We start from the raw sequence: 25,223 nt of genomic DNA, 5'->3' as shown, positions 1-25,223 counted from the left end.
GTTCTGTAGCTAATTATCGAGCTTCCTGATGTGGATCTGTGTTCGCATTAATACTGTTAATACTACCAATGTAGCAATAATGATTGCAGTTTTATCCTGACATCAGTACTGTATAATAATATTTACTCAAATGTTTAAATGCATAAAGAATAATTTATATTCATAACAATGTTTGTGGTTGTATAAATGATTATATTGTGTTAGAAAAGTAAAACAAATGATTTATGAGCCAACGGTTCGACTCGTTTCTGTTTGTTATGCACATAGACATGATGTGATATCTAAAAGATATTAAGAATAAAGTTGCATGATTTGTTAAATTTCATCTACTTTGGGAAAGAGGGGGAGTTTAAATGTTTGAATCATGGCTAATATTAGCAAACAATCACCTATTTCCATATCCAGCACACACAAAGCAACACTATGAATTCATTTGAGTCATTTCAGCACATCTGTTAAATATCATCTGCTCTCCTCTCAGCTCGTTACTCTAGATGGGAAAATATCTGTCCCCCACTTTCCTCACAAGCTAGTCTCTAACTCTGCTGTGTGCTGTTTCGGTGATGGGCACACACAGGATGGAGTGAGTTCCTCTGAGCTTGTTTTCTCCTATCTTCTTAGATTAGTATGGAATTATGCATTTATGTGATGAAACACAGATATAATGTGTTTCATCATTTCAATTTCAATTATTATTCATCTAAAATCTATCATTAAATGATTTTCTGTGCAGAATGTGAGTACACGCACATGCCTGCAAACTGCTCGTTTGTGTGCATGGACTATGTGGGATTTTAGATTTTAAAAATCATGTGTATGTTCCCGAGTTGTAAATGACATGTACTGTACGTCAGGCATCTCCAGTTTTAGCCTAGAGGACAATTTCCCACCACCAGCTCCCACATTACTGATCGCTCTCTACTACAAACTCAAACACACTTGAAGCAGCGCTGCAACTGATGATGTTTCCATTATAACTGATTTATTGTTTGTTTGTTTGGTCCGACCAACAGTTCACAGCCCCAAAGCAATTCCCGTTGCCAATTAGAGAGAGGAGGCGTGTGGAGTGTTATTAGCAGTAGTGATCCACGGCCACGATCCCGTCAGCAGCAGCCATGCTCGGAGACAGACATCGAGGCAATGAAAAGAGCCTTCAGTTTGCTGCAGAGCCTGGTGTTCTGGCAGACCTGGCTGGACTCAATCCCACAGGCAGCCTTGATAACTCACCCTGAATGGTATCACAAACACTCACAATACAATGACACACACACCAGAAGGAACTTTTACAGCCTGCTCACTGCTCAGGACATTAAGTGGCATAAACAACTCTTGTTAGTTGTACCTCGTGATATATTTGCAATACTGGACATATATATCTTCTAACTTAAAAAAAAAAAAACAAAACTGTGTGGTTATTTATTATTATCATTATTATTCTACATGTATCACTCAGGCCTCTTCAAATACTTGAAAAGTGCTTTTCAACCGACACTTCTCCAGGTCCAGGTGAAGGTGTTGTTGTACTTTTGGAGTACAAGGTAATATCACGGCTTTTTCACCAATTGTTTTTGACGTCCAGGGCAGAAAACTCTGGAAAAAGTCAAAAGAAATGTTGCTGCAACACAAAGTATGAGACCAGAATCAGCTATATTGTATAAAAAAAACTTTGGAGTTACCACGGGTGCACAAAGTCATAACTCAAAGTTAGGTGACACTTGGATGTAATGGGTAGAGCTTTGGCACTGCAGTATTGTAGGAGCTATTTGGTGCCTTGGACAGAAGCTGTGGAAGGATTCAGACTGAAATCAGCCATTTGTTTAAACAACACATGGAGCTGCTGGTGGTGGCCGTGCTTTTAGATCCAGTTTGAATAGAGAGAGAGAGCCATGATTTGTAAGGTGTGCAGGTGCCAAAATCCAGCATTGTTCAAAATACACTGACACAGGATTTTACCACATTGGAAAATTTGCACAGTGGCAATTAATTTGTATTGTGTTACATGAGGTAAACAGCAGCCTTCTATCTTATGAGGTAATCCCAGTTTTAGTGGCCAGTGGATGGAAATGTTTATGTAAATGGTCTATTTCAGTTTATCCCAGCCTCTGTCGCTTCCACTGAAAATATTAACACATCCATCACGACACTCCTGCCCGATGCTGAGTGTTTAGAACAGCTGCAGCTTTGAGAACGCTTTCATTTGTTTTAAATTTTCATTTATATTATGAAAAAGTTTTTATTTATGACTTTATTTTGCCTGAGAGGCTACATCTCTCTCCTCCAGCAGTATCACTCCTCCATCCTGTGCTATTTCTGTGGCACCAAGCAGGAAGAAGAACACTAATAAACCCTTCTGCTTCTTGTCAGCTCCCTTCCTCTCTCCACTGATAGATCTGAACTGTAACTCTACTACACCATACTTCCCCTACTTCGCCTGCCGAAACACACCCAGGCAGCTTTAATCATCAGGAAGCCGGGCAGAATTGGAACTCATTGGAATTTAATGCACCATGAACTTCGAGTTTTATGGCCAGGCTTGAGGTTTTGTCCAGTTTTGCCTCTAATGTTTTATTTCTGAAAGCGAAAGCGCTTGGTAAGAATTCACTGCAAATGAGATGGTGATGATAACTGAGCCCTTTTCGCAAGTGTGTCACATTATTAATTCTATTATGGATAGTCTCTTCACATGGAGCCCCATTAGACAGAGTCAGCCCGCTAGAGCACAGCAGACCTCAGGTTTAATTGACACCATGGCACACGCGGGAATGCATGATCTGAGTGCATGACTGATCAACGCAAATGCCAGCTCTCTCTCATAGGAGTATAAATTTCAGGGAAGAATGCAGCAAATGTCTGAATTAGTATTCTAACGGGAGGAATACAAAATTAAAAGTGGAAATGTGTAGCTTTAAACACATCACAAAGGCACAACTGCACTCATAGAAGGTGCGAGTTCTTTTACAACAATCAATCTCAAGCAACGTTTGAGCTACAGTTGTCAACAGTAATATTTTATTAGGAATGACAGTTCATCTAAAAGAGCCACATTTCCAAGGCCTCCCACAATAATGACACACTATTGAACTGTGTCAAAATGATCCATCACAGGCAGCCTGAAGACAAGCTTGTGGCTTCTGTCTAAAAAGCTCCTTGTGTGTTGCTGCGTCTGTGTTATGTGAGTGACACAGCCAGGCCAGTGGCTCTGAGCTCAGGCTTTGGTCATCCGCACACAACAGAGACCACTTGTCTGGCTCTTTGCATGCTGTTTATGTGCGAGTTGTTTTTCCTCTTTGAGAGAGAGCTGTGGCAAAGTGTGCCAAATGGAAATAAAATAATAATAATTTGCAGATAAATTGTCACATTCTGGGACAGATTTATATGTTTGTTTTTTTCTGTGTGAAAGCAATTTATATGTATTATGTGCAACTATGATTGGACGTTGTGCCTGATCACATCTCTGGCTGCAGTTCTTGATGAAAATAATAGTTAACAGCAGTCAAACAAAACAGCAGACACTGGAATGAAAACCAAAATTCAAAACCGAGACTTAGCAGTCGACTCATCAGGACTTGAATGTGTTTCTGCTCAGCACAAAACTCATGTTGTTTGTGTCACTTTTTATTCTGCTTCTCAGAAAAACATCAAACTTTAAAATTACAGAGCGCGTGCCAACATTTCAAACAAATCTTACATCACCTATGGGGAAGAGGAGCAGCTGGTACAGCAAGTGCTTTGACAACCTGTGAGACCCATAACTGAGGTCTCTGTGGAATGTTAATGGGCAGCAGACCAACTCAGGATATCTACAACGCCTCATTTCCAATTGATTTTGATTATATGTCATGTACTGTGAGATCCTTAAACTGCAGCACTGACATTTTACAGTATTTGAAAGAATAATATATAACTCAAAAATATATATACTCGTGCATTATTATCGATGATAAGCTGATGTTAAAACTGCAGCACAGCACATCTCTACTTTCAAATAATTCTCAGGACACTAATTATTACAGATCAATGCATGTATTATTTCATAAGTGGTTTTACTTGGAGTTCATTAACTTTCTGCATGAAGTCTTAACCGGCATTTGCTGAAACCTAAGTGACCAACGTGGCTGTCAATGGTTACAGTGATCATGCATGCAGCTGTTTCTTGATCTCTCTCGAACTCAAAGTTCGTCTGCAGAATGTCAACAGTGGTACTTTGCAGACCTACACATGCAGCCCAAACTTGCTCCCAAGACTTTGAAACTACTTCCACTTTTGCTTCCAAGCAAGGACAGTCATTTGCACACCCACCTGGGGTGTAATACATAGTCCGTGTTTGAACTGAACGTCGCTGTCAGAGCACTGTAGGCAACTTGGTGTGCAGGAACAGTGAAATGGCAGAGTTTTATTTATGAGCTTGCTCATAACATCAAAGGAAGTCGTGCCAATACCATCCGACTCTTTGTTGTGTGAAAATTCGGTTCTACCCGCGAGGCGAAGATACGTCATGTCCAGAGAAGAAAAAAAAAAAAACAGAAAAAGGTATTAGACCTTTTGTCACCAGCGGCACCCAGCTGCTGCAGAGTAGCTCTACCCGATCCCAGCTGACACTGGGGCAGCGTAATTCTTCCAGTTAAACTTTAAACACACTAAAGTACATGTTTAAATGTAGAATAAGTCAGCAAAGTTCACCTTCACCTCCAGGCAGCAACGATGGAATCCAGTACAAATCTTGTGTGAGTGTAATTAAATGCAGCCCTTTTGCTTTCATGCTGCACTTGCACTGAAAGCATTTACAGCAGTTTGTAAAGAAGGCTGCAAACTTTCACCAATAAGCGAGCGTGCACAATGGAGACAACAACAGACAGTTGAGTTGTCTGTCGCTGTTGATCACCAAATGCTCCAGTGAATCTAATTCAGGCTTGGAGCACAGGCTCGGAGAGACAGGCCACCCAGGTAGGAGGCATTCCATTAAAGACCAGCACTGTGTCTCCCCAGTTGATTACAGGGCATTGATCTGCCATGAACAAACGACAGATTTGGAACCCCCCGCTGGTGGATGAGCGACTGGGCGTATGTGATAGAGTGATGCACAGAGACTACAAGACAGAACAGGTGAGAGAGGGAGAGAGTTTGTGTGAGTGAGTGAGCAAGAGCTGCTGTCCCCACCAAAATTCATCTTATTGGATTTTGACTGTGGACATTCATCACTCTCTACTGTTGTGCTCCTTGGGGAGGGGCGGTTGGCTGCAAAACTTTAATAAAACCTTAACCGTCAACTGCACGCAAACACGTGCTGCTGGGAATACCTCTGCCATTCCAAATTGAGGAACTTTAGCAGAAGCATTAATTTTGTTGTTGACGGTTATACAACCATCTCGCAAACAATCGATTTCACAAAGCCTCAAATTACTCACACATTGCACTCATAAAAAGATAAAAATAAAGGCACTGTGTGACACTGAGTAGGCCGTCTCCAGCAGCTGAGTGTGTGGATGTCTGAGAGGAAGTACAGTAAGTACAGTAAGGCAGCTTTATTTACTCTCTCACACACACACACACACACACACACACACGGCGATTACGTGCGTCTGTGTTCAGGTCTCTGTGCTGTGCCGAGAAAATCAATCGCAGATGATGCAGCAGCCTGAGCAGAGCAGCTCTATGCTTCTTAACAAGTCTCCTCAGACTCTCGGTGGTCTCGGCTCTGCCAGCACAACGGATGCAACAGGTCAGTGGCGTTGGCGGCATCGCCTCGGGAAAATCCAAACACTGTCACCTTCTCGTTAATTGGTCTGATCTGTGATATAATAAGCATCAGTCCCACTTTCAGCGAGTCGTATTCACCCACAGCTTCAGCACAACACTGACCCAGACACCGCGCAAACTAACACAGCTCATTATTTGTCTTTTTAATAAGATTCTGGATTTAAAAATACAGGTATAATATTCTGAATCCGCCATTTAGTCATTTCTTTTTACGTTTAGTCTTGTGCATAATCAGCAGCTCATTTTCAGTTTCGCTCTCAGTTTCTCTTTACTCTATTTTCAGAAGCACTTTGAGCACTGTGCTTGTCACAAAAGGAGCTTACTGTATATACTGTGAACTGCAGTGAACAGTTTCCACTCAGCAGGACTTGCACAACTATTAGATGCACAAAGGCATTCTCCTAAAAAACGGTCCATATATAGAGCTTCTGTTGTTGAGCACATCCCTGATTCAGGCACAAACATGAAACTTTAGGGTCATGGTTTTGTGAATAATGCCAAAAGAATGAAATGATCATTTGGAGGGCCTTCTGTTATATTGTTATGACTGGATTTATAACATCAGTTTGGATCTCGTGCGTTTCAATTTGGCACTTTCCCTTGAGTTTGATAGGAAGAGACACAGACACACATCTTGTTCCTGTTCACATGATATTGAAATTCTTCTCATGACAGCGAGACAGCTAAAAATACGACCATTAACACAGTCAACAGACACTCTAAGAATTTAATCAGCCAGACAGACGGTTCTGGGACACGATCTGGATTTCATGTGAACACACATTTAGTGTTTAGTACACACAGAGTATTGCAGACCATCTTTGTCTTTTATCTATCACCTGTGGGTTTGAAAGGTGGCTGATTTCTTAACTATCACAAAGGGTTGATGACAAGTCAGATTGCACAAAATGTGACAGCATAATCCACGTCTATCCACCTATTAGCTCGGCATGTTCCAAAACCATGATCCGCCTCTAGAGATTCAATAAAAGTCCTCTGTAACACCAAAGTGGTGTCTTATGTAACATATTCTACAGCAAGGAAGGAATTAACATCATTCTTTCCCTCATTTAGTGTTAAATCTATTGCTTCAGCCGTCGCATAGGTGTTGAGATCTGGTGACTGGGTGCTGAAGCATACTGTATGATTCACATTATCTTCAACTTGTTGAGATAATTTATTCTTGATTTTTATTTGATGCAACAATTGATTCTGAAGTTTTGCTTCTGCAACATAGTCGCTGTAGAAAAAAGAAGCCACAAAAGGCTCATACCCTGCAGACACATTGTGGAAGTGATGTTTTATTTGCATATAGAGAGAGAAAGCAAAATCTGACTACCAGTTGTCAGTGGATGTGAATCCTCAGACAAACGCAGTCCATCTCACACTCCGGACACATGTAGCTACATCTAAACAACATCTCACACACAGAGACACAGACCAGCAGACACAAAGTGCTCCGACGTTTGGGAGAAACCACAAAGCTAAATTCATTTCACAAAACGTCTGACTGAAAGCAAAGGGTGGAAGAGCAAGTGTTCGGGAGAGGGATTTTTAACATTGCACGAGCACTATAAGCTGTCAGAAGAGTACAATGCTTTTGAACTGTCAGACGTTCAACTTTAAGGAAAAATCTTCCTTTGCACTCATCTTTATTTGAAGTGTCCAAACTTTGACTGTGAGCCGTGCGCTGAGTGAGACATCAAACCTCTGAGATCATTAAAGAAAGTTCAGCAGAGTTTACTCATCATTAAGTCATCATCTAAAGGATCATTAGATGTAAATTATTTTGATTCTTTTGAGGCACTTACATGTTAGAAACAAACAGATAAAAAAGCTGCAGTGGATCTTTGTTTCCTTTCACAACCTCCTCTATATCTCCCCAAATGGTGCCAGTGTTTTGTTCCCATATCGGGGAAACATCCTGTCACCAATAAAAGTCAAGCATGATGCTATTTGTAATACTGCTGTTTTGCAAAACATCCAGCTATAATTAAATCCATTGTGATGTAATTAGAAAAAAAACCCATCTTGTATCCTGTTTTAATTGCTATGTGGTCTCACAACACAACTTCTCGTTACAGTCTTCTTGATGCGTGACCCAGGAGTTATGCCGGGAAATTTGGTGATGAAAATGAAAACAAGTCCGATCACTCGGTGGCATTGTTTAGCTCCAGCGATACGTTCAGAATCCCAAACGGGAGCCGCCGCCCTCGTCGGATGCCCGAAGGGGCCGCGTTGTGTTGTAATTGTGATATAATCACCCGTGGCAGAAAAAGAAACGCAGCTTCTTCCCTTGATGAAATACAACAACGAAATTATTCTTTAATTTTTGTTCATTTTCTCATTAGTTCTGTAAATGAGCAGTTTGATCAAGCTGAGCTGTAAATTGGAGGCTGCAGCGTGGATATTTTCATCAAAGTGCGTGTGTGGATGGTTTTTATAATGTGCCAGAATCTAAGCATCCAAGATATCTTCTGGGGAACAACATGAAACAATCAGCTTCAGCTAAACAATGATTTTCAAAGATCTAATTACCAGCGTAATCATTAACTAATTGATGCAGGCAGTTTAGTTTGATATAGGCACACTTTCAATTAAGGCTCTTTTGTGATGTTTCGTGTGTCTATTATTCAATCTACATTTCAGTATTCACTCACAGAGCAGAACTCATAGCAGCTTTTCTCACATTCGTGCTCCATAATGTTGAAGTCGGGGGTGGCGGGGGTGGCGGGGGTGGCGAGGGGGGCAAAAAGAAGCCAGTGTGATTGAAAACACAAAGAAACCTTCTCGGCCCCAAACCTCAGAATAATTAATTCGGTAAAGAAACCTAATTTTGCCAAAGAGAGTAGGTCATCCTGTACAAGAGCATGGATTACATGTAATACCATTGGGATATATTGAAGTGAAAGCACCTATTTTATGATGGTATAACTAGGTGAGAGGGCAGAATACAATCCACATAGAGAGTATACAAAGTAAACTCAAATTGAATAAGTTGAAAATATTGGCTCAGGAACAGATGAGATGTGAGAAACTGGAGGAGAAATAACTGTTGCTACCTATTGCTAACATATTATTTGCAATCAACAATGTCAGACAACACTACAAAACCTTGTAAGCTATAGGGCCTTCCTGGAATTTATATATTCATGCGGTGTCTTCCCTTAGTCTGCAGAAATGCAGGTTACTGTAAACTGGAGACTTGGCAAACGGTTGTCTCTGTATTAATTTAGAGTCTGGTTCCTCCAGTGGAAACACAGGTAGGTCCACGACGCACCAAGCCAACGGTCGGCTATCAGCCAACGTTGGGCGGTCGGTGAAGGTCAGCGAGTGTCTGTCGGCCTAGTTTTGAGCCGTGTTCTGCACCATTAGCACCAGTCTGACCAGGACTTCTGCTTTTGAGCTGATTCAGTATGTTGAATTGTTGGCAGGCTCATTGTTATGTGACCTTGGATAAGGCGTAAATTATGCCTGTGTAGTCATGAGGCTTCACGCAAAGGGAAAAGTGATGGCAGTGTGTGAGGATTACATACACAATACATGTGTATTAGCGCTAGAACTAAGACAACAGCTATTATATTATATAATATATAGCATTTCAAGCATCCCAGTTCACAGATTGGACACAAAACAGTCACTGTGATCAAAACACATCTCTGACATCAATGCAGCATATACATCTGGCCTGTTGTTGAGCCAGATGCACGAGCTGTGATTGGCAGCCATAATTTTTCTATTATTGTCATTCAGAACTCATGGACATCAATATATTCCTTTGATCTACATTTTTTTTGCTCAGGCGTTTCAAATCCAAGTGTCTTACAAACACCTTTGTAATGGAAATGGATAATGAGCTTTCCCAGAGGGGTTAATCAAACCTATTGTTCTCCAAGAATGAAAAGATGTGAAAAGACGTGAAAGGGAATGGACTGATTGTGTGGGGTTTTATCCTTTCAGGCAATTCCTTATTTCCTACTTGATACAGGAAGTGATTTATTTTGACAGCTACCTCATTGAGTTTTATTTGATCCAAATGAAAAGTCATTGTTGTGAGCTCAACAAGAGAGAGGGGGAGTAAAAGAGAAATGAGAAAATAAAAGAAGCGTGGAGTGATAAAAAGCAAAATAAAGAACAACAATCAGGAGACGGCAAGTTAACCACACAGAAGTAAATGTGTGCAAGTAGCAGTTGAGTTTAGCTGTGAGTAAGCCGCTGGGTGAGGGCCTGGTGGGCTAGGTTTGAACCCACAGAGGAGGAGAGTGCACAGCTGAGGTCTATAATTAGAAAAGCCACATTGCCACTAATCCTTACTGAATGATTAAGCAGAAAACAGCAAGTTTACAGCCAGGAACCCACAACCGACCCGGCTGTGGACGGTCAAAGTGGTTTTCCCACAGAGTGAAAAATCCGACAGGGGAAACGGGGATAAGTTCTGTTGGGTGGTCAAACTGAGGTGAGGCTGTTCTAGCTCAAAATATCAAGAGTTTCTAACAGGATTTTCAACACGTTCACACAACTAAAGCTGGATTTACACTGGTGTGTTAAAGGGGTTACAGGCTGAGCCACAAGTCGAGGCTACAACAGGTACAAGGCATGTGAACCGTGGTCAGCTTGGACTGCTCGTTTCCTGCTAAATATTTTTGACGTGAGCATTTTTGACAGTCAAATGAGAGAAAGAGCAAAATGAAGACATGCTGAGTAATCTTCTTTTCCTAGTGCCCCTGTTGTGACGCAGAGATAAGGATGTCAAGGTTAGAATGGTTTACATGATTTTATTTATGTCTAAAATCATAATCACTTATTTGCTGTAAGAAATACAGCAGTCATCATGCTCTATTCAGTAAAAACACACTTTATTGAAATGTATTCACAGTATTTTCTCCATAACTTCCAAACCAAACTAACTGTGTTAATGAACTAACTTAATCATTAAACCTTGCAACAGGTCTAACAGCTTAGGAAAACCCACGTAAAGAGACAAAACCCAGGCAAATGAAAAGAACATCTTCACAAATCGGACAACACAGGTGCAGCTAAAAATACAGAAAAGAAAATCGAATGCATGAGGCATGAATCCGCCCTCCTGTTCACAACAAAGTGAGGCCTTGTGTTGAGGCATCTCTGCTTTCTATCAGAGTGAATGGAATAATATAAAAGCAGTTTCTCTGGTTCTTAATGTTTGTACAACAATCTCGAACATCTAATGATGTGGGTTGATACACTGGACTAAATTGATAGGCTGGATACGTCAGCGGTGAAACCGACTGTGAAGCATAATCTCAGTCTTATCTAATCTTCAGGTACTTACAAAAGTTAACTAACATGTTCTCCCTTCAAAAGTAGGCACTTCAAAGTCAACTTTGTAACTGGAGAGGGACTGTGATCATAGTCATTTTCTAGCTTTGCTTCAAAGACCATTGTGAATCCCATTCACACGCCTGCATAGCTCCAACTAATCAAGGATTTTTGATAGGAGGAAGAAAAGGTGATCATTATCCAAAACACAGCCTCTCAGTCTTCGTTTTCACAGAAGCCAATCATCTTCCTCTCAGCTCCATAAACCTAGATACTGTTTGGAGACACGACGGTCTGTTCGGCAGCAGCAGCGCTAAGAAGGGGTAAATGTTGTTTGTCAAATTCACAAGCACATGTGCCCGAACCACTCCACACACCGCTCTATTGTGAATTCATTACATCAGCAGCTTTACAGCCTTTCAGGGCCACGAGCAGCTTTGAATATTCAAATCCACAATACTTTAAATCAACATCACTTTACACAATCACACCCCATTTACGTTCCACACTAAGCTTTGTGGAAAACTGAATAGCTGTAGATATGAAGACATTAAGTCAGACAGATAAAAAAGAGAAAACATTTGAGGCCAGATATCTTATTGGATCTTCTCATTCAGACAGGCAGCAGCAGCCAGCTCTGGAGTATCTGCAGAGGACAGCTAATCATTAGCCAGTTAGCCTCCATTATGGCCTGGGATCCAAGCCTGGTGATAAAGAACCAAAGGACTCAGGGCTCACAGCTTAATGATCCAAAGATCAGTACAGGATTTACAGGCTCAGGGTTTCCACCGCGGCCTCTGGACAAAAGCCTCCTCCCTTGCTTCATCTACTTCAGCAGAGGGATTGAGTTCATAAAAGCAGGAAACAATGTTAGAAAGTAATGAAATCTCCCACCTGTCGTGGAAAGAAAAATAAAATGAAGGAGACATCAATCGCCAGAGTTAAAGCTTCCACTTGATTAGATGATAAATAAAGGCTAGGTGCCAAGAACAAACATTTCACACACTAGGGGTTTTACAGTGCCTTCAGCAGCCCTCTTATTTAGTTTCCTTTGAAGGGTTCATGGTGCACGCTGAATTTACGGGCATTTAGTGAAAACTTGATTCAGGCCCAGAGGATCAACCCTGATCACTCTATATTGAGTCAGAACTACGTGCTGATCTTGGAAAGGAGGACTAAACGTCTATCAAAGCTTGTAATAAATGCCCCCTATAACCTCACTAACACATATAGTGGAAGCAGACTGCAACAAATGACTTCATTCCCACATCAGCTCCTACAGCTTTTGAGGATTCATCCTCTCAGAAATAGACGGGTGAAATATACGGAGCAGCGTTCATCCAATCATCTCAAATAACCCCCAAAACATTAAAGCATTAACCAGATGAAGCAGCATCCCAAGTTCTGTCCTATATCCCGGACTGAGGACCTGCTCATTACTTTTCATCTTAAAGCAAGAGCATGTTATGAAACAGCTAATTAACAGAACAGAAACAGAAAATTACACAGAGGAGGCATCCGGGGGCCTTTGAGAGCGTTTTCTGAAACATGAGCGTTCGGTTTTCTAGCACACCGTTTTGTTCCATACAACATATGAAGCCAAGTTTTTTAGTATTGCATAAACAGTATTTTAATTATTTATTAGGAAAATGTTATGATAATATGATGCTGGGATCTGTCTCTAAAAGTTCTGTTAACTGCACTTCACTGAAGGATCAACTGTGGCCCTTTTAAACTGAGCTTTTAAACTGAGTACAGATCGTAGGTGGTCTGGTTCTGGTTTTTAGATGTAAATGTGTACAAAGATATCTGCATATACAGGAACAACAACAACGTGTTTTACTCTCATCTCTCTGCTGCTGTCGTTTTGGCATCTGAAACAGGACAACGTGAGTCCAGTCTTCATTTGCAGGTTCCTGCGTCCTTGTTGCAGCAGAAGTGAATTTGTGACTGCTGCTGCATCAGCCTCAGGTAACGTACACTATAGATGCAGTGTGCACACCTGCACATTATTCATAATGATGTTTGCTGAGTATTAGAGCAGCTACAATTCCAGAAACTCCTCCTTATCCTTCCAGATAAAGGATTCAAGGATAAATGCTCAGATTTCTAGAGGAATGCATGCAGGCAGAACTGGTACGAGTCTCCTCATCAGATCCAGGATTTCCACGGCTGATTAAACTCTAGATGAAGCCAAATGATGACATCACCAGCGCGGCTATGTCACATCGGCCTTGGCTGGAGTGATTTCTTTAACTCATCTCAGTAGACCTTCTCCATCACCGTCCCCACCGTCACCATTCCCCCCCCCAGTGTAGTTTGAATGCGTCCTCTGTGAGCCAGGCCAAGGATCTGCCAGCAGCCCCTCTCTTTGTGAGCTGAATGGGCACGGATCGGCCACGTTTTAAGGCACCCTAATGTACCATGGCTGGACCACAAAGGCAGCGTGGTAATTTGCCAGGGATAATGACGCTCCCTTCATTTGGCCCTAGGGGCCACAAACAGAAAGCTTTAAAGAGAATCGCCATCCAGGGATGAGTCCCCTACCCCCCCCTTTTATCGTAGGTCTCTTTCTTCCTCTCAGTCCACCCCTTCTCTCTCTTATTGGCCTGAAAGGAGCTTGTTTTCTTCCGGCTTATTGTCATCCTGAACTAAATATCAGCAAACAACAGCGGGGCTGGAGGAGACGAGATGCCAACCACGACTGGAGCTCCTGATCTCCTCCCAGAGGAGCAGAGAGAACCAGAACAAACACAGGGGAGCTTCTTCAAAGCAGCCCGAGCGTGATCACCACTCCTCTGCTCCAATGACACATATTAGCAAAAAAGATCCTGTAAGTAGGCCACAACTTGATCAGAGCATAGTAACTAAGAACAAAAGTGCAGAACAGTCTCAGTAAAACTACAGAGCACTGGCAAATGCTAGGTGCAACCTTCAGGGATATTTAACTTGGTTGGAGCAGAGAGACAAACCCTAAAGAGGGAGACTTCTTTTATATTTGAGATTCAGTGGGCATCTGATTTCTTGGCAATCCATGTGGTTACCAACAAATCCAACAAAGTTAGTGATGGAAAATGGCACCTGGTGCTTTTCAGCAGGTACATCAAAACGTTATTTAAAAGAATGATGACATTTGATTATCTTGTTTGTGGAGTTTGGAGGATTTTTTTTCCAAGTATTCATAAAAAAACAACAAATAACAAGACAGCTTCTGGCATTTTCTTCGCACCATGTTTTCACATCTACATTTAAATCGCATAATCTCTAATTATGCCTGAAGGAAGATGCGTGATTTAAGAATCTACATAAAGGCTTAATCTTGCCATTTCAATGCAAACAAAGAGCATGATTAGTGTGAATACCAGACTTAAGTCATGGATTGATGTTTTCTCCAGCATTAAAGTATTTCACATTAAATAATTAACAACCAGTTACACAAAACCCCAATTTTCTGAGCTGTTTAATAGTCAAGTTAAAGTTCACAAGGATATTAAATAACTTCCTCACAAAGTGTCAAACAAACGTGTCGCTGCAAAAAGTAAATAATTAAGTGTGACAACCACTAAGGTCATTGAAATTTTTAATCATTTGTGTTGGGAAACACTTTTTAAACATATCTGAATCTCTGTATTTTCAGTTTGCACATTTATTTTGATAACAATATAAAATGAAAATTTTCCAAAAACTCAGTAATAAGATAAAAACTTTGAGAGACCACTCAGTGTTTGCCCTCAGTGATTGTTTGCTCCCCATTTCCACTTAACGTTCTGTTGATGGAAGCACTTTCTGAGCTGTTCTTGTCACAAGAGGACCATTTTTACTCCGCTGTACGAGTCCTCTTCTAGCAGGAAATGTAATGATGTCTGGATGCAGGAACTGCTCTGATTCTTTAAAAAAACAGTCTGGGTATTTTGAGGCAAAATTGGTTTTTAAAAAAAAAAAAAAAAAGAAAAGAAAAATGAAGGGGGAATTCTGCTTTTCTGGACACTAACTGTGTAATTGAGTCATGATTGTTCAAATCAAGTGGTTCTGCTTGTCTGTGAATGTTGCACGTGTGTTACCTCCTCTTCTCTCTCCTAATTTCCTGACATTTCTATAGACATCCACTCAATGAGTGCCAGCCTAGAACAACAAGAAATACGTCTTAACAATGAGCCTCAGATGTACAACTGAGTGGCCACAACATTAAATCCACTTCAGTGGTGACAGGGTCATGATCCACAGGTGTCAGAACACACACTGGATTGAACCTTGTGGCGCATGAGCCTGCAGAGCTGCACAGCGGTCAGAGCGCCCATGCTCACCCTTGTTTTAATGTTGTGACTGATCAGTGTGCAAATGCAATCAAAGTGACTCCACTTTGTTGTGTTGGAGGGGACACTACAAGGTAACTGTGCTCCTGCTTCACATCACCGTTGAACATTTTCACTGTACACTGTCAATTAGACTCAAGGCTGTCAGCACCAGAGAGCTTCACTGATTCGAGAGAGAGAGAGAGAGAGAGAGAGAGAGAGAGAGAGAGAGAGAGAGAGAGAGAGAGAGAGAGAGAGAGAGAGAGGAGAGAGAGAGAGAGAGAGAGAGAGAGAGCGAGAGAGAGAGGAGAGAGAGGTAAAACTGCACCCCCTCACTCCCCAACTCTCCTGCTTATCCTCCTCTCTTCCGCCTCCACTGCCATGCACTCACTGCTGCTTTTCAAATCACTTTGCTCAGTGAGAATAAAGGGCTTTCACCAAAAAAGGCCGCCTCACTTTTACTACAGAGGCCACAGAGATTTAGGGGGTAGAGGGAGAACAATATTTAGAGAACTGAAGAATGAGAGAAAAAGCTATTCCTCACTGTAGAGACATCCAGACCACACCAGAGAGAGATTTGGTGTTTGCAAGCAAAACTTGTGAATTGTGGGGGGGGATCCAAAACAAACTCAGGTAAAGATGCAGAAATTAACTTAAAAAATGCATGAAGATGTCATGAAAAGTTCTAAAGGAAAAAAGATGAAAGTGTACTCACCAGCTAAGCATCACTAGGGTGTGGGGACGGGGCTGAGAGTGCCGTCTGTCCTTTTCAAACTAAATCTGGAAGAAGGGAGAGAGAAAGAGGAGGGGGATGGGTGAGTCTTTCACAAGCTGCTCGCCTCCTTCTCATAAGCAGTGTGCAGAGCCACAAAGAAGTGCTGGAGCGCTCGTAAACAAACCGCCAACTTTTCAATGGAGCAGAGAAGGCGGAGCAGGAATGGCATTTAAAGAGAGACTTCATGGGGTTGGCAGTAAAAGAGGGACCTGCGAGATGCCTTTACATCAAGTGAAGGCCTAACTGGACAATAACAAACCACAAAGTTCAATACAGTTCAAACACATTAAACTCTAAATCCCATATAACATAAGGGGAGTTGTACCACACGAAAAAAAAACAGAGCGCAGATGTGTTCCAGTGTAAATTAACAGTATGGAGGCAAAGGAGGTGAACGGATGTGTGATTGCGATGAATCACAACACAGATGCTAATATGCAGAGAGCACTTTGGGCTCCAAGCTTTTTGATCTCAACACCACAGAGCAAATTGGAACAAATAGCCCTGGTTGGTTTCTACGGCAACCTGAAAGAACAGCTCAGACATGCCATCCCTCTTGTGGTGTCAACTGCGGCGATATGGCCGCCGTTTCCCTCACTTCACCACAGAACTGCAAAAAGGAATAAGGAGAGATCGATACCGTTATTGTCATCTGGTCCAGTAAGAATGATCAGAAACGAGAACGAGTACAAGGTGGATTATATTTAGGGGTGCAACTAACTTTTAGTTTTATTTATTAACGTTATGATGGGTTCAAATCAATTTATGTAATTTATTCAGAAATAACGGCTTTAATTAATCCAACGTAAGGGTTCCTCTACTGGATTCACCAGTCCAGTGCTAAGACTCTGAACAGCTATAAAGACAGGTAGTCAAATGCAGTTAAGGGGATTTTCTATGGAGCTAAGCTGAGAATTTAGGGCTGAGCAGCAGGAAGTGTCCGCTCAAACAAAAAAACGCCCCATAATCTTCAATGTCAGTGTGGGATCGAGCTTTATTCACTGCAACAAGTGAGGAGAAAGAATTCCCATAAACTGCTTAGGCTGTGACCTACACTCTTATTCTCTTTCAGACACACAAGCACGTACATGCGTACACACCCCAAACTCTTGCAGCGATGCTTTTACACCGAACAGACAAACAAAGTCTGGGAAAACATAACCGTGCCGACCATATGACTGACAGGAATTTCACATTCAGCATTACCAGAGCGCAGAGTTGGGATTTGACACGCAGACAGTAAGTTGATAGCGAGAGATAAGATCAGAACCGATGCCTGGTTCCACACTGCCTGCAATAATAACTGTCCACATTTCAGATTATTTCTGGCCTATCAAACTGTGGCTGTTTGCGAGATTGGAGAAAAAAACAACCGAGTCGGTCAGAGCTTTTGTATTGGTGAAATAGCAATCACTCTTAAAGTGAAAACATCTAATATAGATACAGTGTCAGACTGAAATATAAAACGCCAGCATAAATCCACAAATCTCAGAGATTGCACAAGTCTGTAGCCGTGAGCTTGTACACAAGATCATTGGTGCTTTTAGCCTATATGCAACAGATAGACTGACTTATCCATTTCACAGACTTGTCTCTCGGCCCAGAAAAAGCCCAGGTGGAATTGATCATATTAAGACAATCGCGTTGCATTAAGGTCCAGTAGATCCACGCCTCTGGTATTGTGTCATAAAGGTGACACATGATGGAGTCTTCATAATTAAAATGTTCTTCACCTGTGCTGTTTCTGTTATGACAAATGAAAATGTCTGCTGTGGAAAACGTCTATAAAATGGATGATCTCAATCTACCCTTAATTAGTTTTTGCTCAACTGAATGACCCCAAAACCAAGTTCAGTATTTAATAATTATAACTGGTCTGAATCTTGATTGAAAGACAAGACATCTCCCGACACCATATTCTTATCTTTACTATAATATAATTATAGCAGAACACACACACACACACACACATACATACAGATATAAAGCAGCAACTGTGTACGTCAGTCTCTGTGTGTGTGTTGAACTTGAAATGCACTATAACCATAAGCCCTTCTGATAACAGTATGATGCTGAAAAACTTTTGCAGCTCACCACAGTGCATCTCGCTGCTTTGTGTCCATAAGAAGTGGTTATCAACAGCCGCAGTCGGAGCCAGCAGTGAAAATCCAATTCTACTAATTAAACTGCAGTTACTGTAACTGAGTCAGACAGTTAAATGAAGACTTAGCAGGAAGTAGGTGAAGAGGCAAGTTACGAAACAGCAGGAGTTCACACACACACACACACACACACACACACACACACACACACACACACACACACACACACACACACACACACACACACACACACACACACACACACGAACAGTATACTTGTGTAGTTTAACGTTCCTTCTTCAGGGTAGTAAGGAAATATGTCTAATTAGGAGCGAATTACTGCCTGCAGCTTTCAGTTTACATCAGACTGTAGCAGGGTGCTGCTGCTGAGCAAACTTGTTTTATGAAGCCACCTAAAGTCAAACACACCAAGTGTTTTTACTGCACCAAGGAAACAATACATGATATAAACCAGCAGTCCAAATAATCTCCTAATAATCTGTTGTAGTGTCATAGAAACATCTGAATTTGGTAAGTGACGGTATTTCAGTGCTGAATTAACATGATGAACAACTATAATGATGCAGACTTTCAAGGTACAATCTGCCACAGTAATGTACCCACATAGGTCAGAAATTATCTAAGGAACAAACAATAAAACAAAGAAGTTCTTAATGTTTTTGTGGCCTTACGTGCTGTCAACATAGCAAAGTAAAATACCTCTGTTTTTGTTATAATTAGTTCAAACACACTGAATAAAATAAGCCGAGGTTTTCGAACTTCTAAATTATTTCGATAATAAATTCAGCAACACAGCAAAATTTCACCATGCAGCGAGTAACAGAGGAAAACCACACTGGGCTTGTCTCTGCTCAGCTGTGCCGCTTCTCTGCCCACTCACAGTCAGCAGAGTAAACAATGAGTCTGCCAGATAAACCATGTAATGACTCGGTTTCTAAATTACCTCGAGCACCATTTGTGCATTACGTGCAGTCACTTATTTTGGCATACTGACCAACACCATCAGGCTGGTGTAGCCTCAATAAGCCAGCACGGCTGAGAACACAGCTCCACCGCTATATGGATCCAGATGTTCTTTTTATAGCATTAAATTTAAAACCCTCTTTGAGGTTTTATTCCTGTTCAATTAATTCAGTTTATTAAATCCAATGTATTTATATAGCATCAAATCACAAGAAGAATATTCAAATCACGTAGGAAGATTAGGATTTTCCAGCCATGCAGAGGCAGAGATGGGCCTGCCCTAAATGTGATCGTTGAAATTACTACACAAAAACATTAAGTCAGTCTTAAAACAATAGCACGGTGCTCATATTACCAAGTAAATCAAGGTGGGTGGAGAGCAACCAGTTTACCTGTGACTTGAAAATGAGATGCAAGTTGAGAAATTAGTTAAAAATCACTTTTATCATTCAGCGGTCTGAATATTTCATCAATCCAGATGGTTTGAAGAGTCTTCGAGGATTGTAGAGATATCTTCACAACAACAATAAGTGTTTTTTTCATTCAAACTATGCTGATTTATTAACTCAACCAGTGCCTTTCTGTGTGACCCAAATGTGTGCTAACACATGAGGGGCAGAAAGTGGGGCAAGTTCTTGAAGATAGCACAGAACGACTGTTTTGTCTCAGAGGGTTTTACAATCTGAACATATGTTACCCCTCTAATGTTTAGCTGTGGAAAACTAAAGCATAAAAAAAGAGAGAGGAACAAATGGAGAACAAAAAACTTAAAAACAAGGTAATTTTACTGTGTTGATAATTCGCAATAAATCATAGCAGTTGGACTTGAAAGACAGTAAGAGAAGAAACGAGACACTGGTAATTACATTGGTTAAATAATCTAATACAGTCAAGAGGCTGTAGACGGACAAGTGACTGTGGTCACATGAGAACACACACACTCACGTACATGCCGTCTCGAAAAAAGGTCGGTTCTCACGTAGTTGGTTTAACTTGCACAACCTGAAACCATGGCATCACGTTGACGGGCAAAGTCATCCACTACCCTTGTTATTCTGCTCCGTCCTCCTACGTCCCTGCCTGGCTGGATTCCAGCAAAGTTTCATATGTCCTTGGTTTTCCATCATAGCACTTGACATCTGTTTACATACGTCATGACCTCTGACCTCGCACTCCTCGCTCTCGGAGACAGCCTCTCCAAGTTAACGGAAAGGTCACTTGCGTTACAGAGAGAGCGGTGACAAATTTCTAAAGGTTACAGCTTAGATGGAAACAAGGCTTGAGCTTAAAGACCACAGAGGGAACAAAAGCGTCATTAACATAAATGTGAACAGGGCAGCTGTTTGCATCCACACACCCACCTCCACCATTACACTCTAAGTGTTATATAAATACGTGTGTGTTAATTTCAGTCCTCGTGTGATGTGCATCTACAGTATGTCTATCTGATTGCTCACTAAGCTCAAGTGGCCCCTCTCATAATTAAGTGGTACCTCCATTAAAGAAGCTTGGGGCTGTTAATACATCAGTGTGCGTTAGAAAAGATGGAGCGCTAACTATGCTATTTAAATGCATCAGATCCCAAAATGTGACAGTACCTCATACACACTGTACTTTTCCAGGGTTAAATATTATACATTTATATTTATATTTCCAAATGTACTTTTGCCTTTAAGTTGATAAATCTTGATCCAAGGATTTGAATATTTGCGATAAGTCAATAATAAATCTAATCTAATACAAAACGCTTGTATCCTGTTCAATCTGACAAACCTTATTTATCAAGACGCCATCGATCCTAACACTGAAGGTCAGAAATATTACGTTTAATAGCTTAAACTATTGATATTATGTGAATTAACTTTTAACTGGGAGAATGCTACTTCTGAAATTGATCCTCTAGAGTGAAGCATCACTCTGCTGGATTTTCTGCAATTACAGTATCAAAATCTTATTGAACATTCTGCTCACGTTAAACAACTGCTGCTTACTACTAATACTTCTACTACCTCATACTGTACTACCTCATCTTACGTCTTTATATTCATACATAACGTTTTTCCCTTTGGTCGTGTTAATGTAATCATCTTTTATTTGATTCATTGTTGTTGCACTGGAGTTGTTTCAGATTAAATACAATACTTCACTCCCCATTATGTATAAAATGTTCTAAAATAAATGCCCTTAACTTTAACTCAGTTCACAGCGTGAGTTGTGGCGTATCACAAACAAGCTTTGACTATCTACAGTTGCAGCTATAGAGAGTTTATCTGTTTATCTGTTACTCAAATGTTCATTAATGATGAGGCAGCTATTAGTTTCTATGCTGAAGTCTGCCTGAGGATGTGAGAACTAATGAAAAGGAATCATGTTTTTAGAGTTTAGGGTTTAAACTAGGTTGTAAACTTAAAACCTACATTTTACCTATATGAAAGGTGCAATATAAATAAGGTTTGATTAATTGATGTCCACATTTTTCCATGTTCACAGTCTCTCTAGTAAAACAGTAGAAGTAGCTACATGCAGCATGACCATACCCTCAGCATGAGCAGAAGTGGGCTCGGCTTGCAAAATTCAAATCTTTCAAAGTGACATAGCATATAACTAGTTTCTTGTTTGGTAAATGCCTCTCTCTTTTGTGCTCTTTCCCCTTTTCACAACACTTTAAACTGTGATTAAGGTCCATGCACTCGCCTGCTGTGTAGTGAACAATGGCAAAATCCTGTCCAAATGACATTTCAAATAGCAGGAAAAGTACAGGTGTAATTAATACATTAATTGTGACTGCATTTCTTTTAGTTATGCCAGTTCTAGGGCTTTGGTATTGTGCATGACTCACTGAGCTTTCAGCGTCACCTATATGGAACGGAGCATTTATTTTTCATTTATTTTAATTCCACCTGGATTTTTACAAGTAAAAATGTCTGCTGAGAAAAAGGTCATTTGGTTTCCTCCTCAATTTAGGCCGAGCTGCAGCAGGCTGGTCTCATCAATGTGGAGGAGCTGGGCTAACATCGCTGGCATTAAGGAGCTCCACAAACCGGCTGGTGCTAACAAGAACAAGTTTGCGATGGTCGTTTGTCCCCATCGAGAAATGTATGTGTTATTGAGATACTAATAAAATAAAACAAAAAAGCAAGCACTCTGTAATTAGATCCTTTAAAAATGTCAAACAATTCCGGCTTAAAATAAAAGACGACTTTACCTTTATGTCTATTTAGGGAAAATTTACAGCAACAATATGAGGAGTACTCCATGCACATGTATTATGACATACACAATTTGTATGTTAGCCTTTGTTTGCCATGGAATATTCTACAGTATATGTATAGATATATCCATCTATGAGTACTTGAAATGTGCACTCTGATTTTCTGTTTCTGTGTCCTTGAGCAATTTTCTGTTTCTGTGTAAAAGGCTCCTCTCATGTATGTGTCTGCAAGTGAACATGGTTGTTCCAATTACAGTTTATTGTGTTGGTGCAGAGTGAAGTGCACAGTGGGGGAATTGAATTGTCTGCAGGCAGCCAGCAGCAGCAACCTCAGCTTCAGACCAACATTATACTTATCGAGCTGAATATTGATCCACACATCCAAATTGTGCAGCAGCCAAATGGCCGCGCAAGTCTTGCCAAGCAGGCAGAATGAGACCTGGATCCATTTTACAGCGCTTGACACAAACATGAAGAACATGTGAGGCACTGTTGTGTTTGAGTGATAGATAGATTTGAGTGTAAGTGTTTTGCACAATAAATAATCACATTTGATTTAAGCACTAAAATTATCAGTTATTTTTCAGTCATTTGCAGAAATTTGCCTCTGCAGCAAACATGATGTGGCTCTTGAGTGAGGTTTGAATGGGTGACAGCATTTATCCTGTGCATACTGCCCATTATTATGCATAAACCAACATACAGGTAACAGAGGTAAGGTCAGACTTGGTCAGTGGAAGAAGCCTTCACAATGCCTGTGAAGGCTCGACCTTGCAAATGCAACAGGAAAATGTACCCTTCCTTCACATTTATTTTCTTACATATACAACAAAACAGACACACTGCATTGCTGGGGTCAAATTAAACATTAGCTGCAAACTTTACAAGGTTGCAAAACCACTTCAATTTCAGACCTGGTTCCTGTTTGGCAAAAAACTGTGACTGAAACTGAGAGATTATCAAATCTCTGACAATATCTATCCTCTCATTCTTAAAGAATTGTACAAAACATAGAGGTTACATTTTTATTATGAGTCAGTGTTGGCTGCCAGCTTCTCGTCTCTCATTCTGAAACTTAAATCTTTCTAATGAAATTTGTGAGAATATCCTCAGCAGCATGCACTCAAACCAACCGTCCCTCAATTTCCAAAATGCTTGATCTCTGTTTCGCTCCCTTTTCTTCGACCTCACATCTCAACAGAGAACAACTCTGACAGTAGCTGCATCATTAAAACATGCAAAGCAATACGATTCAGCTAAATCCCCCGACTTAGTGGGTGGAGAACAGCTGCACTCAAGAAACACAGAAAGGCAGAACTGCTTCTTTCATGCAGTCGTGAAGTGGTTATTTCTCTCTTCGGAGGGCGAACTGTATGTGGCATTGAAAGGAGAAGAAAACCATTTGCACCTGCCGTTCACATGCATATTTACTCCAACAAACACTGGGCTCTGAGGCATGTAGGGCCCCGAGGATAAGGAACAGAAAAGACTCAGGCTAGGAATTGTTTATCAAGCCAAAGGACACCAGCTTCCAGAAGGAGGGAAAAAAGGATAATTCTCCATCTTTTCCCTGTTTGTCAGTTGCCATCAAGGGAAGAAGTGAGCGGAGACGCACAGAGCAGCGGTAAGTATCACCCAGACTCAGGAAGAAAGAAAGAGTGGGCGATGAGGAGGAGGAAACAAGAGGGACGAGAGGGGAAGGGCGCATTGCAGCACCACGCAAATCCAGAGAAAAGCACACCTTCTGGGAGAATTTGCCTGCAGAAATCTTCCACAGAAACTAAACCTAAATTCTGTTTCCTCGGCTGTTTGCAGCTGCATCAAAGCAAATTCAAACAGACAGGGAATCAGCTGTATTATAGCAATCAGTAGCTTTTTCAGCTGCTCAAACTGCACAGCTCATATGCCTTTTTACCCTCCACTATGTAAATTACGGGTAGAAAATTGAGTGAAATGTTCCCATTAGTCTAATGTATTATGTGCATTAAGCTAACACAGTTTTCAGCCTGCAGCACTGAAACACCGACTCAACCCTTATTTTGAGAAAGAAACTTCACCCTTACATGGAACCAAGTGGAGAATTACAATTAACCCCGGAAGCAATGAACCAAACATGGGGTGGTCTCACCTTTTAACCTTTTATGCCTTAGACCTTTCATAATCCCCCCCAAAAAAACAGCACTACATGCTCAAAAGTACATTGACATGCAAACATTACACCAATGAAAAACATGGCCGCCATTCTTGGAACCTGGCTGAAGGGATTTGCTCCCAGTCAGGCAAAAAGCACAAGTGAGCCTCATGTTGGCTGATAAGGCCTAGCTCCTTCCCAAAGGTAGTGGATGAGGATCTGCTCTGTGAAGACCAGACTTTGTGTTTTAGGGCAAATTCATGGTGTAACAGGAAAAGCTCTGCCCCAAGCTCCTGCTAGTTTTAAGCACACCTTTCTCTAGAATATTGCTATTTTATAGCATTAAGAATTTCATTTATTGGAACTAAACATCGCCTGAGCCCAAAGGCACAAGTTCGTATTAGCTTTGTGCATCAAACACTCACATCCCGTAGGCTTAAAAGGTGACTGACAGGTTTGTAGACTGCTTTTTTTGGTTGAGGGTTTGCAACTGTGGATTCATAGCAGTTAAAATAGCAGCAGATTCATGGCAAGATTCAAACTTCTATATTTGTCAATGTGTTCACAATGTTCATCAGTCACTCAACTAATCAATTAGTAATATGTTTGACAAGAAGACCCGACTGTACAAGCTGTATGTGAGCATGTGCATAATATCTGCTAAATCTCTTTA

General features: G+C 41.0%; 1 protein-coding gene across 3 annotated transcripts in view; it reads right to left on the bottom strand.

The window, feature by feature from the left end:
- The window catches only part of sema5ba (sema domain, seven thrombospondin repeats (type 1 and type 1-like), transmembrane domain (TM) and short cytoplasmic domain, (semaphorin) 5Ba), a 128,854-nt gene that overhangs the window by 88,636 nt on the left and 14,995 nt on the right, over positions 1–25,223 (bottom strand). For 2 of the 3 annotated variants that reach the window (XM_026375953.1, XM_026375955.1), the window contains exon 2: positions 16,063–16,127. The exons of the other annotated variant lie outside the window; for it this stretch is intronic. The gene's annotated coding sequence lies outside the window, so the exon portion shown is untranslated. The remainder of the gene's footprint in view (positions 1–16,062; positions 16,128–25,223) is intronic. 3 annotated transcript variants of the gene reach the window in all.

This window comes from Anabas testudineus, chromosome 21, assembly GCF_900324465.2.
Source record: "Anabas testudineus chromosome 21, fAnaTes1.2, whole genome shotgun sequence".
Taxonomy (NCBI): Eukaryota; Metazoa; Chordata; class Actinopteri; order Anabantiformes; family Anabantidae; genus Anabas; species Anabas testudineus.
This window is presented reverse-complemented; position numbering and strand designations above follow the sequence as displayed.